Raw genomic sequence first — 13274 nt, forward strand, 5'->3', positions numbered from 1 at the left:
CACACAGGGCTTCCAAGGGGGTAATGCATTCTGGAGCTGTAGGGGTAGCTTATATAGGGCAAGTGGGTGGAGTTAGCTAGGTTTCGCAGGCACTCTGTGAATTGGCTGATTTGGATAATTCCACTGGCTTTAGGGTGTAGAGGATGTCGCCTGTTTTTTGGTACCTGGACCTGGGGCAACATGGGTGTGTCCCTAGTAGCTCAATGTGTGAGAACCTAATTAGGGAAATGTTTTGGGGGTGGACTTAATCAGTTTCTCCAGTTGGGGAAGTGACCACGCTGTAGCAAAAGCCTCAAAATTGGGTCAAAAGAGCATTAAAAAAATAAAAATAAAACAAATATATTGCAATACATTGTTGGTGTATGGATGTCCTGCGAGTAAATGCTCCAAGGCAGAGACAGAGGGTGGGAAGGGTAGCTGGAGTCTTGCAGGGGGGTAATGGGTGCAGGAAGACATCATGGTTTTAGAAGATGAAGTCATCTGGGAGAAACCAGTCTTGAGGATGGCTAAAGCAGCAAGAAAAAGGGCAAATATGTGGGTATGAACTGGGGAGAAGAGGAGCTAATGGCACTCAATATTTGAAGGCTGGGATTTTGAGGGAAAGGCCAATAGTACATGGAATTGGACTGAGTTCACTGGGATGGGGGCAAATATAGCTCAAGGGGGAAGGATGATGTGGAGGTGGTGGAAGGCACAGAGTGTTGGGCTGAGGTTCCTGGGAGTGAGGGGGAAGGAGAGGATAATGAGATGGAGTGCAAAGTAGGGGCAGGACAGAGCTGGCCTATGGAGGTGTAGAAGTCAGGTCGTAGTGGGAGGGCACAGGTGCAGGTGCAGGGATTGGAGAGTGATGGTGCTGGATCAAGGAATGGTTAAAGATCTAAATAGGGGTGGAATGGAGGTCATGGTCGATAGAGGCGGAGAGTGAGGCAGTATCAATTATAAGGGGATGGAGGTGGCAAGGGCACATTGGAAATCATTAATTCTTTCCTCCATTCAATAACACCCTCATTTACATCGGACCCACAACTTACTCATGGATTGTTTCCCTATTCTGCCCATGATGCAAAAATTTTCCTCATATAAAATATCTCCGCAAACCTTAAAATTTTTCATACTGTAGGACCTCAGGGAGAACTTTGAGGGAACAACACTCCACCACTATTTCTCTCTTATAATAGAATTGAAGGTAGAAGGTGTGACCACAGTGCGGTCTGGCAGGAGAGCTTGTTTACTGGTGCTGGGCATTCAGTGTTGGCAAGAGACCTGACCCCCTCCAAATACTTATGTCTTAAAGAACTTTTTTGACCTGAGACTGACTTGATGAAAGTCCCTTTATTTATTGTAGTATTTCTAAAATGTAACACCATCTTTCTATAAGACATAACACATAACAAAACAGAACTGAAATATTGTAAGTAATGTTTTTCCTTTGTATGAAACCATTCTAAGAGGTGACTTCTGGTAATAGTTTTGCTCATATTGATAACAATTAAATTATTCATTTTTCATTGCAAAATTTGACTGGTCTCCTAGTGAAGTAGGCAGAACTCCATTCCCTGGTGTTACTACCTTGGTTATACTACATTACATGGCAAAAGGGACTTTGAAGTTGTAATTATGGTTCTAATCATCAGATTATGTTGTTGACCAAATGTTTGTGTCCCTCCAAAATTCATACATTGAAATTCTAACCTCTAATGTGATGGTATTAGAAGATGGGGCCTTTGGAGGTAATTCTGTCACATGGTGGAGCCCTCATGAATGGGATTACTGCTCTTATAAGAAGCTACAGGAGAAAACTTGCTTTCTGTCTCTCTCACCACCTAAGGGTATGAGGAATTAAGGGCCATCAGCAAACCAGGATGACATCTCAAGAGACATTGAATCTGCCAGCACCTTGATCTACGAACATCCCAGCCTCTAGAAAGGTGAGAAATCAATGTTTGTTGTTTACCCACTCAGTCTGTGATAATCTTGTTATAGCAGCCCTAATGGACTCAGATAGGAGATTCTTCTGGATCATCAAAGTGGGTCCAATGCAATCACATGATCCTTTAAGAACAAAAGTCAAATAGAGTAGAAAGAAGGAAGAGATTCAAAACCCAAAGGGGATTCAATTTGCTAATGGTGGCTTTCAAGGTGGAGGGAGCCACATGGGAATCCTCTAAGGAGATGTATTCTGCCAATGACATGATTCAGCCTGGAAGCAATTCTGCCCCAGGCTCCACTTAAGAGACTACAACAGTGGACAACTTGATATCAGCTTTCTGACCTGTCGATCTGTGAGAAAACAATGTGTGTTGTTTTCAGGTGCTCAATTCATGGAAGTGTGTTTCAGCAACAATAGAAATCTGAAGACATAGAAACACACTTAGTGAAAAATATTTACACAATGAATTACTGCACAACTGATACCATTTTGATCTCTGGCAGTAACAATTTTCCAAAAGTTTATATGTATCCTACTTTTTATGTAGTGTCAGCGTATATCTGATATTTTACCTGCAATTGCACAAAAATGAAAAAAAATCACTGTATAGGAAAAACTCAGTTTTTTCTTCTTCTATGTAGAGAAGAACACAGTTCTCTACTGTATGGTTCTTTCCTGTGAGTCTCCTTTACTTTTACACAGAACACTTCAGTTCTGACACTTTTGGTCACCAAATGTGTGGAGATTGTTCCCCACAACAAGAAATTCTCTGGACATCAGCAAGGTGTCGTGGAATTTAATCCAATTCTAACACTGTCTTCCCGAAAATAGTGTCAAATCCCACTGGTTAAGGGCTTAGTCCCAGAAACTGCTCCCACCCCACTTCAGATGCCAATTACATGTGGTAGGTCCAGAAGTTACCCAAAACTTGTGTCTGACTTGGCTACAGATCAAAGGTTCCAGTGACCTCCTCTTTGTGTTCATTTAATTTGCTAGAGTGGCTCACAGAATTCAGGGAAACACTTAGGCTTACCAGTTTATTAATGGCTTTTATGGAGGATACAGATGAAGAGACACGAAGAGGAAGACTGGGACGGTCTCCAGAGTAAGAGCTTCTGTCCCCGTGGAGTTGTGGTGTATCACTGTCCTTGTGTGGATGTGTTCACCAACCTGGAAACTCTCTGAACACCATAATACTGGGATTTTATGAAGGTTTCATCATTTAGGCATGAGCTGTCACTACCTCTGTTTTTAGCTCTTCTCCCTTTTCAAGAAAAAGAGGTGACTGGTCTGAAAATTCTAAGCTTCTAATCATGGCTGGGTCTTTCTGGTGACCACCCCTCATCTAGATACCATTCAAGAGCCCACTAAGAGTCACTTTATTAGAACAAAAGACACTCCTAATTTCCCAGGAAATTAGAAGTGTTTCAGGAGCCCTCTATCTGGAACTAGGGTCAAAAACTAAATACTAAAACAAAGGATGCTCCTAATGCTCTTATCACTCAGAATAATACAAGATGTTCAAGAGCCCGCTGTCAGGAACCAGGAGCAGATTCCAATATATATTTTCCATTATCTCTCAATCACACAAACACTCTATTAACATACTCTTTCCTGGTTCAAGTTGGTTGCATAAAAATAGTCATACTGAACTTATATTCTAATCAAACTGCTTCCACAATCAGTGATCCATGAAGGGGATATTTGATCGTTGGCAGACATAGATCTATCTTATTCACTGAAATACCACAAATTATTCCCTGGAGATCATTATTGAATCATCTTTATTGAAACACCCCCTCTATCTACATTTAAAGAGTGAATGCCCTTCGTCACAGACATCACGGAGTGTGGATCAGTGATCATGGTGATATGTGCACATGTGGTATATATTTATGGTCTGAGGTAGGGGATTGCCACACCATCATGATTGCATTCTCACTGTGGGTGCATATTTACTACTATGGACAGAATAGTTGTGTCCCTCAAATTCATATGTTGAAGCTCTAATCCCCAATATGATGGAATTTGGAGGTGGGGCCTTTGGGAGTTCATTAAGTTTATCTGAAGTCATGAGAGTGGAGCTGGGATTGGGATTAGTGTCCTTAGAAGAGAGTAGCACTCTCTCTCCCTGCCATGTGAAGGGACAGCATGATGGTGGCTGTCTGGAAACCAGGAAGAGAAACCCTCACCAGACATCAAACTTGCTGGCAATTTGATCTTGGATCCCCTAATGTTGGGGTCATTCTACTATGTAACACAATACACCTATCACAATTAAAAAATCAACACTAGACAGTCCATTTAATAGAAGGTCCATGTACAGATACCTTCAGTGATACAATGATATCTTCATAAATCTAGGATCCAGGCATGGTCCAGGGATTGCATTTGGTTGTCTGGACTCTTTAGTTTCTTTAACCTGTATCAGTTGCCACTCGTTTGTCTTCAGTGATACTGACAATTTTGATGAATGCACACCCATTGTTTGCAGAGTATTCTTCAGTGTGGATTTCTCTCTTTTTGTCCCTTGTCCTTAGAATCAGGTACAACCTTTGAGAAGAACTTCTACACAGATGATGGTGAGACCTTCTTAGCTCATGACCTCAGAGACACAGGTTAGGAGTATTTTCTATTATTGGTGGGAGGCTAGGACAGGCATCCGACATGGGTGGCCAGTGACAGGTTCCCTCCTCTGGGCACCCTGGGTGACCTCGGGAACCCAGGGCAGAGGCAGGGACTCGACCGGCACCTTGCGGGCCACGAGGGGATCTACCTACCAAGCTAGGGGGAGCTTACCCGTGGAAATTCAAGAAAGAGTTTGGAATGAGGGTCCGGACCCAAGTAGTGTGGTGCAACCCGGTCAGCAGACTCAGCAGGGGGTGGGAGAGCTGGAGGATCGAGGATCAGCTGTGTCACTCAAGGTCAACTCCAGGCCGGAGGACCGAGGAGCAGTTGCATCACTCAAGGTCAACTCCAGGAGTCTGCCTCCCAGAGCCTTGGTGTGCTTGGGGTTTTATTGAGTACAGAAGCTTTCGGGGAGAGAGGGGGAGGAAGGAGTAGGGGAGGAGTCCATGCAGCCGTGTGAAGTCTTATTCTACGGTCAGCTAGGTGTTCGGTCTTCGTCTGCAGTCAGCTAGGTGTTAAGTCTTCTTTTGGGGTCAGCTAGGTGTTTAGTCTTCATCTGCGGTCAGCTAGGCGTTAAGTCTTCTTTGCTCTAATATGCGCTCTAGCAAAGCAAGCAATATCATGCCCACAAAGTCAGGTCTCTCAGGGTCCTAAAGGGCAAGGAGAATGTCCAAGACCTCTCTAACTTGATCCCGGAGCTCCGGTTCCATAGCTGGTAGTCCTTGGTTCTTGCGCCATCCATTCATGATGCCTTTACAGCCAGGGGCAGGGATGGCACATTCAGGCATCTGCACACAGGCTTCAAGTCCCCGTCTCCTCCTCTTAGTGGCTGGAACTTAGGACTTGGGATGTCTACATGGAAGTTTTGTCCTGAAAGCCATGTGCTATTCTCCTGGCCATGTGCCCGTCTCCCAGGCAACACTGGGGCTTGGTCCCAGGCAGCTGCCTGCTGTGCTGCCCACATAAACAAATGCTGCAACACAGAATCCCTCCTAACAGCACCTATTCTATTACAGATTCCGTCTCCTCAAATCCACACCTGTGCCCAAAGATCTCATGGCAGATTCTGTCCCCTCCCAGCCTAGAAACAGCAGCAGCAACCTGTTCCCTCCACCAATCTGGACCCCTTAACCACTTGCCCAGAATCTTGAAGCTACCTAAGTCCAGATTTTAGCCTTACCTGAACCAGGATCCATAGCACAAACCTGTCCTCCTGCTAACATGTGCTATCCCCTGGATGAATTGAGGTTCTCCCTAAATTCTGCCTAGTTCTTCCAGCCAAATCCTCATGCATGTACACACACAGAGTATCTGGGGCATCACCTAATATACCTGAATGCAAGGCCTCCTAAAATCTAGATGTCCTCGTGGGCAGCAACAGGGTCTTGGGACTTGACTTTGAATAGAAACGAATAAGCTAAGGCACCAGCAGTACTTATTCCAAAATGGTCCCCCACAGATGACACTAGGACTCCCACCTCACGTGGGTGATCTGACGTGTAACTGTGAACACAGATCTCAGTTGCACACAGAATCTGCACCTGGTACACAGTACTCTACCTCTTTGGGGTCTGGAGGCTCTAAAAGAACATCATCATCCCCTATTTCTTCAAAAGTATCAGCCAAATTGTGCAATCCACAGCTCTAACCCTGTCTCTAACCCTGTCCTGAGGCCTGTAACTGCTGCAGAGAAAGTAAGCAGCCACCTTATCTGCAACCAAATGTGCATGTGTGCAAAGGCACCCATGTCCCAACCCGCCTGTTCTGATGCCTCTCCCATCTGGCTAGCATCACTAAATGCTCATGCTTGTGCAGAGGTCACCTATGAATGCTGCATTTCTCCTAGAATCTGTCCCTGCCACTGCAAAGCCTGCATCTTGTTTGGGGCCCTCAGAGCTTCGATGGAGCAGCCTTCTCACTCTCCACGGGAATCACCCATCCAGGTTCCATTCCTTCACCACCATATGCTAAACACTGGAACCGGTATTTCTGGTGAGATGTCAGGTGTGCTGTGCTTGCTTTCTCTGGCTTAGTGCTACTGAAAGAGGGATGGGGTGCTATTGAGGCAGGGTTCTGGGGAAAGAAGCGTCAGCACCACCAGGGATTGTGTGAAAAATGCATATTCATGGGCCCCACCTCAGAAGGAAGGCTGTTGGGTATTTGGGATTGTACAGAATGGGATGATAGAACTTACTGGCTGTAAACATGTGTTATTCCTCAAGTAAAGGGAAGTATGTCCTTGAAGGTGATTTGGAGAACAGCAGGGCTGCCTCTGCGACCTGGGCCAGGCTTTGGGTACAGGGTCTTGCTCAGGATGTTGGGGGCATCACTGATGCTCCAATGGGCCCAGAAGGCAGGGCTGCCATCCTTGTGGGCCTAGCGGACAAACATCCAGCCAAAGAGGTTTCCTGTACAGCAAAAAAATCTGTTCTCGACCCAAAGGTAAAACTACCCCTATGTTCCACTGTTCCTTTTTTTTACACAGATATCTATGACCTGCAATTCAGAATAAAAGCTGCCAATGCTACTTACTAGAAGACATGCACATACATTGGAAAGCCACAGAGTATTGTCTTCCAACAATATCCAACACTCATTTCCTAACTGTATTCACTCTGCCTGATATTCCCGCAAGTACAACACTTGATCAACCACTCTGAATCATTTCATTCAGAGGCTAGACCCAAATTCATTCAATTTGCCCCAAGTAGAATTTGATTAAAACTACACTCATCAGGATATTAGTCCTCAAAATGATGCAAAGCTGCTGTATTCACCAGGACTATTCCCACATATGTCTCATATTCAACTAGCTAATGCAATGCCAATACCCATAGGTTCTTCCTTAGAAAGACACGTAGCATCTCCTTAGATTCTATATTGACTTTTCCAGTGTGTGAGTGAATAAACAACTGAACGTTGCACAAAAACATACGATTTATATTTTATGATGATATTAGTAAATTTTGTATTCCTTATCCACACAAAGCAGAGCTTGGATACAGTTGAGTCACGGCTCATGAGCAGAAAGGGGCTGACAGCAGGAAAACACTCAGAAATTAGGGGAGCAATGTTCACCAACCACCAACTAGGATTATAAATTAGAAACCAAAACAATTCCTCATATACCTCAATAGGTGAAAACTTCTTTTTATTATCTTCATTAGTTTCCCACTTCTGATTGATAAACCTTTGATAGAAAGCATTGATGGTCAAGTTATTGTCCCTCAGTGCCAGGGTGGTTGCTTCCTGCCTGGGTCCGTCATGTCTCCTGGAGGTTGGCTTTTGTTTTATTGATTTGCCCAGTTATGCACATGGGGGAAAATAGCTGAGCTTAGTGAGTAGACATAGAGGTATATGCTGATAGGGGAAAAATTCCTTAGGTCAATAATTTTGGATTGTCACACAAACATTGTTCATGTGCTTAAACAAGGTTTTCTAATCATCACTTATAACAGTAAACAACTCTAGAGTAGGTGTAGTAGTAATGATAATGAATTGTTTAGTTCAGAAGAATAAGTCTTAAGCATAATCCTTCTCAGGAAAAGAGACTCATTCAGAGTTATAAGAATGATCGACCATCTCAAGCTGTTGAGTAATCATTACTCTATCTTGCATATCAGTCTTATAATATTGAGTAAAGAAAACTTTAATTAGCTTGAATACTATGACTAATACAAGAATTCCAAGAAGTAACAAAAATAAGAATTGTAATCTGGATCAATGAAGGGAACTAATATTTGAAGGGACCCAACTAAACAAATCGAGACTTGGTGAGGGATCACCTCGGGCATTCACTTGTTTTCTCATTTGTTTAACAGATATGACACATTGGAAGATTCATCAGCTATAAAAACAACATTCATTTTGAATTATAGCACAACTACCACCTTGGGATGCAGTTAGAATATCTAAGGCCATTCTATTTTGAAGGACAGGCTTTCTCCTTAAAGACAACTCAGTATTCAATAAGCTATACCTGTTTGGCTATCGTTAAAGACCTGTTGACTAAATTTATTCAGGACTTCTATATGCAACATGACATCTAATCCTATGGAGGGAACAAATATAGTCGCCAGATGGTCATACCAGTGGAGCACTGAATGAGACCATCCTGCTTTAAGGAGAGAAAGATTAGCAACAGTTGTTACATTAGAATGAATTCTTCCCTGTATCCAAGGGAAATCCTGGGAGCAGTGTCCAGCCATGGAAGTGGTAGCCAAGGCCAAAGATCTGTTCCATGTAACTACTGAGTTCCATTAGGTGCCACCTAACAAATGCTTGGCCTTCAAGACCAGTCTGTTTCAAGCCAATCACTTTCTTTAAGAATGATGGTATTTTGACATGATTCTCCAGTATCCATCCCATGTTTTCAAGAACAGTCAGGTAAGTTTTGTTTGGAACATATATTCTGTTCTAAGCATGAAGATACTGATATAGTTAAGGACTCACAACTAGGAGTGAGCCAAACAAATCCATCCTAGGTTTGTGTGAAACCTCTCATAGTTCTTGCTGTAGAATCCAAATTCTTTTGTTTAGTGGCAAATTGTTGAGATAATTGAATAAGTTGAGCAACAGAAAAGGAATAACCATGTCCTATGCCATTAATAATATTGACCAGGTTTTAGGATCATAGTTAGTACATCACATGAACTGTAAACATTGGAGCTAGACTTGTCTGTCATAATTAATTGTTTTAGAGCTTTCCAGTCTGTGCCTTAAAAGGGAAAACCCCACAAAGATATCCCAGATGTACTAGAAAGGGGAAGGTGGCCAACATAGTCAATAACTGGACTGATTATTAAGTGAAGCAAAGGAATGAGCCTTTGTAAGAAGATATTGCCAGTAGAAGTCCATTCAAATTGTGGGCTGAATAAACAACTATAGTATCAAAAAAACCTTAAATGACATTCTGCTAGTTAAATAAAAAATTTTGTACTTAAGCTGTGATCTGTTCTAGTTTAGAGGGGTAGAAAGATAGCATTAGGCTTACAGAACTAGTAATTAAAGGTACCAATAAGGCAAATTAAAACACAAGAAAGGTGACTAGTGTCATGTAAAAGTATGAAAATTGCTAATATAGTCAAGAATATGATTACTAACACAATTATAAATGGTTTATAGCTTAAGCATTACCAGAGTTTAAAGGGGAGATAGAAGGTTGGCAATACAGGCCTGGTCTGGGAACTTGGGACAGCTGGCTACAACAGCTGTCAGCTTCTTCTCATCCTGGTTTGGTAGTACTTGTCTTAGTCAGTTGAAGCTGGGTGTCAGTAGCAGGAGTTGAAATCTACTCACAAGGAAGGGTCTTATTTAAAGAAGAAATGTGAATTAATGAGTTTATGCCTCTTAATTTTGCAGTGCATGGATTGGTTAAAAGTACCCGGTATGGTTCTTTCCAACAAGGTTGCCAAGAGTCTTTAATTTGGTGTGTCTTTGAATAAACAAAATCTCCAGGTTGTAGTCAGTGATCCTTTAGGTCTTCATTTCATTGGAGCTCACTGTGAAAATAACCTGCTACCAATTTTTCATTTCTTTTTAGTGTCTGAATAAGACCTTGACAGTAATGAAATATATCTCCTTTGAGCAAATTGGTTCATACATTCTTTCGTCTAATTGCATAGGCTGTCCTGTTAATATTTTGAAAGGTGACAACTGATGTTTACCAAACTGTATAGACCTAAGATTGAGGAGCACTAGTGCAAGAGCTTTTGGCCATGAGAGATTAAATGCTTCTGAAAGTTTTGTCAATTGAGTATTGACTGTGCCATTAGTTCTTTCTACCAATCCTGAGGATTCGGGATGATAAACACACTGAAAGTGTTTCATTATTGGCCAAATGTCACAAATGGTTTATTTATTTGTTGGGTGAAATGAGTTCCCCATCACTGTGTAACTCCATAGAATTCCCCAAACTAGAATTATTTTCCATAGTTACAAATTAATCTGTTGTTAAAACTGTTGCTCTTTTTCAAGGGAAACCCTCAACCCAAGGTGAAAACACACAAATCATACTAACATATATTTATTTCCTTAAGATGGTGACATTTGAACAAAGTCCAATTGTCATACATCAAAGGGCCCCTTAGAAAGGGGAAAGTGGCCTTGTGACCCATGAAGTGTTTTTCTGGGATTATATTAGGACATATAGCACAATGAGCATAGGCTTTATGAGCCACTGTGTGAGAAAATTTCCAACAATATTGTTTCCCCCACAAAATCATCTTTTCGGGTGCTCGGTAAGTTAATTGATGTATGTGCTAGAGCAGTGGCAGTCGTGGCCAATAGGCACTATTGGCTTTTTATTGGGCCTAAGACACATTTGTGTGGTAGGGGCAAAAATTCTCTCTTTTTGTTGCCATATTTGTTTCTCCTCTTCTGTGGCAATTTCTTGAGTCTGTAGAAGGAACTCTTTCACTGGGTTACCAGGGTTAACAGAGAGCAGTGGGCATTTTGGAGGCTGAACAGGGTAGGTTTTTAATGCTGTCTTCTAAGCAGCTACATAAGCAGGTTTCTTTTAGGTTCCAAAGTGTCAGATTTGGAATGGCCAGGTATTGTAATAACTGCCACTTGTTTTGGTAGTGGCATCGCATTTAATAATTCTGCAACCTGTTTTTCATTTTCATTATAGGTTGCCCTGAAGACGTTAAAAACCCCTGATGTTTTCATAGCATTCCAAAATCAGATGGCACTCCAAAAGCATAATGGCTGTCAGTATAAATATACGCAACCCAGAGTTTAACAATTGACAAGCTCAAGGTAATGCAATTAGTTCAGCTTGCTGTGCTGACTTTATTTCTGGTAAGTAAGAGCTCTCACTGATGTCCAGGACGTTACTGCATTTCCAGCCCAGGAATGTCTTTGTCTATTCTTTAAGACCCATTTGTAAACCAAATTAGGTCATAATTATCATGTGAAGTTTCTTGTAGATCATTCCTAGGAGGAAGAAGGTAATCTGTTAATAAAATGCAGTCGTGGTCATTTTCCTCCTTTGGTGCTGGAAGCGAAGAGCAGGATTAAGATTATTATATCAGGCTAAGGTAATATTAGCTGTAGAAAGCAACAGAACTTCATAAGAGGTTAATTGGCTTACAGAGTAATGCTGAGTGTGATGAGAATTTAGAAGAGATTCAACTGACTAGCATATAAATAGTTAAAGGAGACCGCATCATCATTTCTTCAGTGGCCTTGCATGAGAGGGCTGTTGCTGAAATAGCTCTTGTACAAGACGCAAGTCCTTTTGCTGCTAAATCTAATTGCTGACTATACTATCAGGTCAATGTTGATTACCATGTTTTTGAGTAAAACACCTAAAGTATTTCTTTTATCTTCCTTCAAAAAGAGAAAAACTGGCAAGCTGTAATTAGGGTGTCCTAAAGCTGGTGCCTGAGCCAAGATAGACTTTAAGGTATTTACTGCTTTCTCTCCTTTTGGCACCATTCAATCAGGTCAGGCTGGTTGGACTCAAGTAATGCATATATAGGTTGAGCAATAAGTGAAAAGTTAGGCACCCAGTTCCAGCAATATCTAGTTAATCCTAGAAATCTCCTCAATTGTTTTTTGTTTTAAGGAGAGAAAAAGTCAAAATTTCTCTAATCCTTTCAGAATCCGTTAACAGTCTATGTTTAGATTTTAGGTGCACTAGATATTTCACAATAGGCAAAAAAATTGGAGTTTACCTTTGAATACTTTATGTCCCTCAGATGCCAGTTGTTGCTGCAGATAGATTGTGTCCTTTTGAGAGACTAATACTGTTTTTGATCATAAGAGTAATCATCTACACATTGAAATAAGGTAGAGTTGCTAGAGGAATCTACAATAGCTAAATCAGCCTTGAGTACCTGAGAAAAGTAAAAGTATCTTCCTACACAAAGTCAAAGGGATATTGACCGCCTCTTTCTACTGGAATGCTAAAGAAGGTACTGCATAAATCAATTACTGAAAAATAGCAGCTGTTAGTTGGAATTGCTGTGAGCAGAGTGTGTGGATTTGGCAACACAGAATGTTGAGGAATCACAATCTTATTTGTAGCCTCACATCTTGAACAAACCTCCAGCTTTTTCCACTTGGTGTTCTTGTTTGTAGATAGGTGTATTACAAGGACTGGTACAAGGAATTATAAGTCCCTTCTCAAGAAAGTTATGAACAAGAGGTCTTATTGCATTTAATGCCTCTGGTTGAAGTAGATATTGCCAAATATTGGGTAGAGGCATAGAGTTGTCAACAGTCACTTCAATAGTAGTAGACTGTATAATGTTTCCAATATCTGAAGAAGATGATGACCACGGTTCTTTAGGCACATACAATAAGAGGTCATCAAATTTTTCTTGGTCTATTTGAATCATGGATTATATAATCATCAATTTTCCAGTAATTAAAATTTGGTCAGCATCCAAAATTTCTAAATCTAGAAGCATTTCACCCTTTTGCAAAAAGGTATTGTGAGCGTTGTATGCTTCTAGGAGGTCTCATCCAATCAAATGAATTGAAGCACACTCTACCAGCAGAAACACGTGTTTCCCTGTGATGGTTCCTAATTAAAATGTTATTGGCTCTGATTTAAAGACTTGCATTGGTAATTGAGTAATTCAGTAATACCAATTCTGAATTGGTAATTCAGAAACTCCTACGATTTGAATTGATCATTTACTCTGAGAGAGAGGGCAATGAACAAGACTAAGAACAGATAATGTAGCCTGGGTATCAACAAGGGTCT

General features: G+C 41.4%; 1 long non-coding RNA gene across 1 annotated transcript; it reads left to right on the top strand.

Annotated features, from left to right (window-relative positions):
* Positions 1 to 1837: 1837 nt before the first annotated feature.
* On the top strand, positions 1838 to 12913 carry LOC147912784 (uncharacterized). Its single transcript, XR_015549572.1, has 4 exons — positions 1838 to 1928; positions 4471 to 4548; positions 6405 to 6562; positions 11190 to 12913. It is a non-coding gene; the product is annotated as an uncharacterized LOC147912784 (long non-coding RNA).
* Positions 12914 to 13274: the final 361 nt, after the last annotated feature.

Source organism: Ceratotherium simum, chromosome 33 (assembly GCF_057802395.1).
Source record: "Ceratotherium simum simum isolate JZ-2026a chromosome 33, ASM5780239v1, whole genome shotgun sequence".
Lineage (NCBI taxonomy): Eukaryota > Metazoa > Chordata > Mammalia > Perissodactyla > Rhinocerotidae > Ceratotherium > Ceratotherium simum.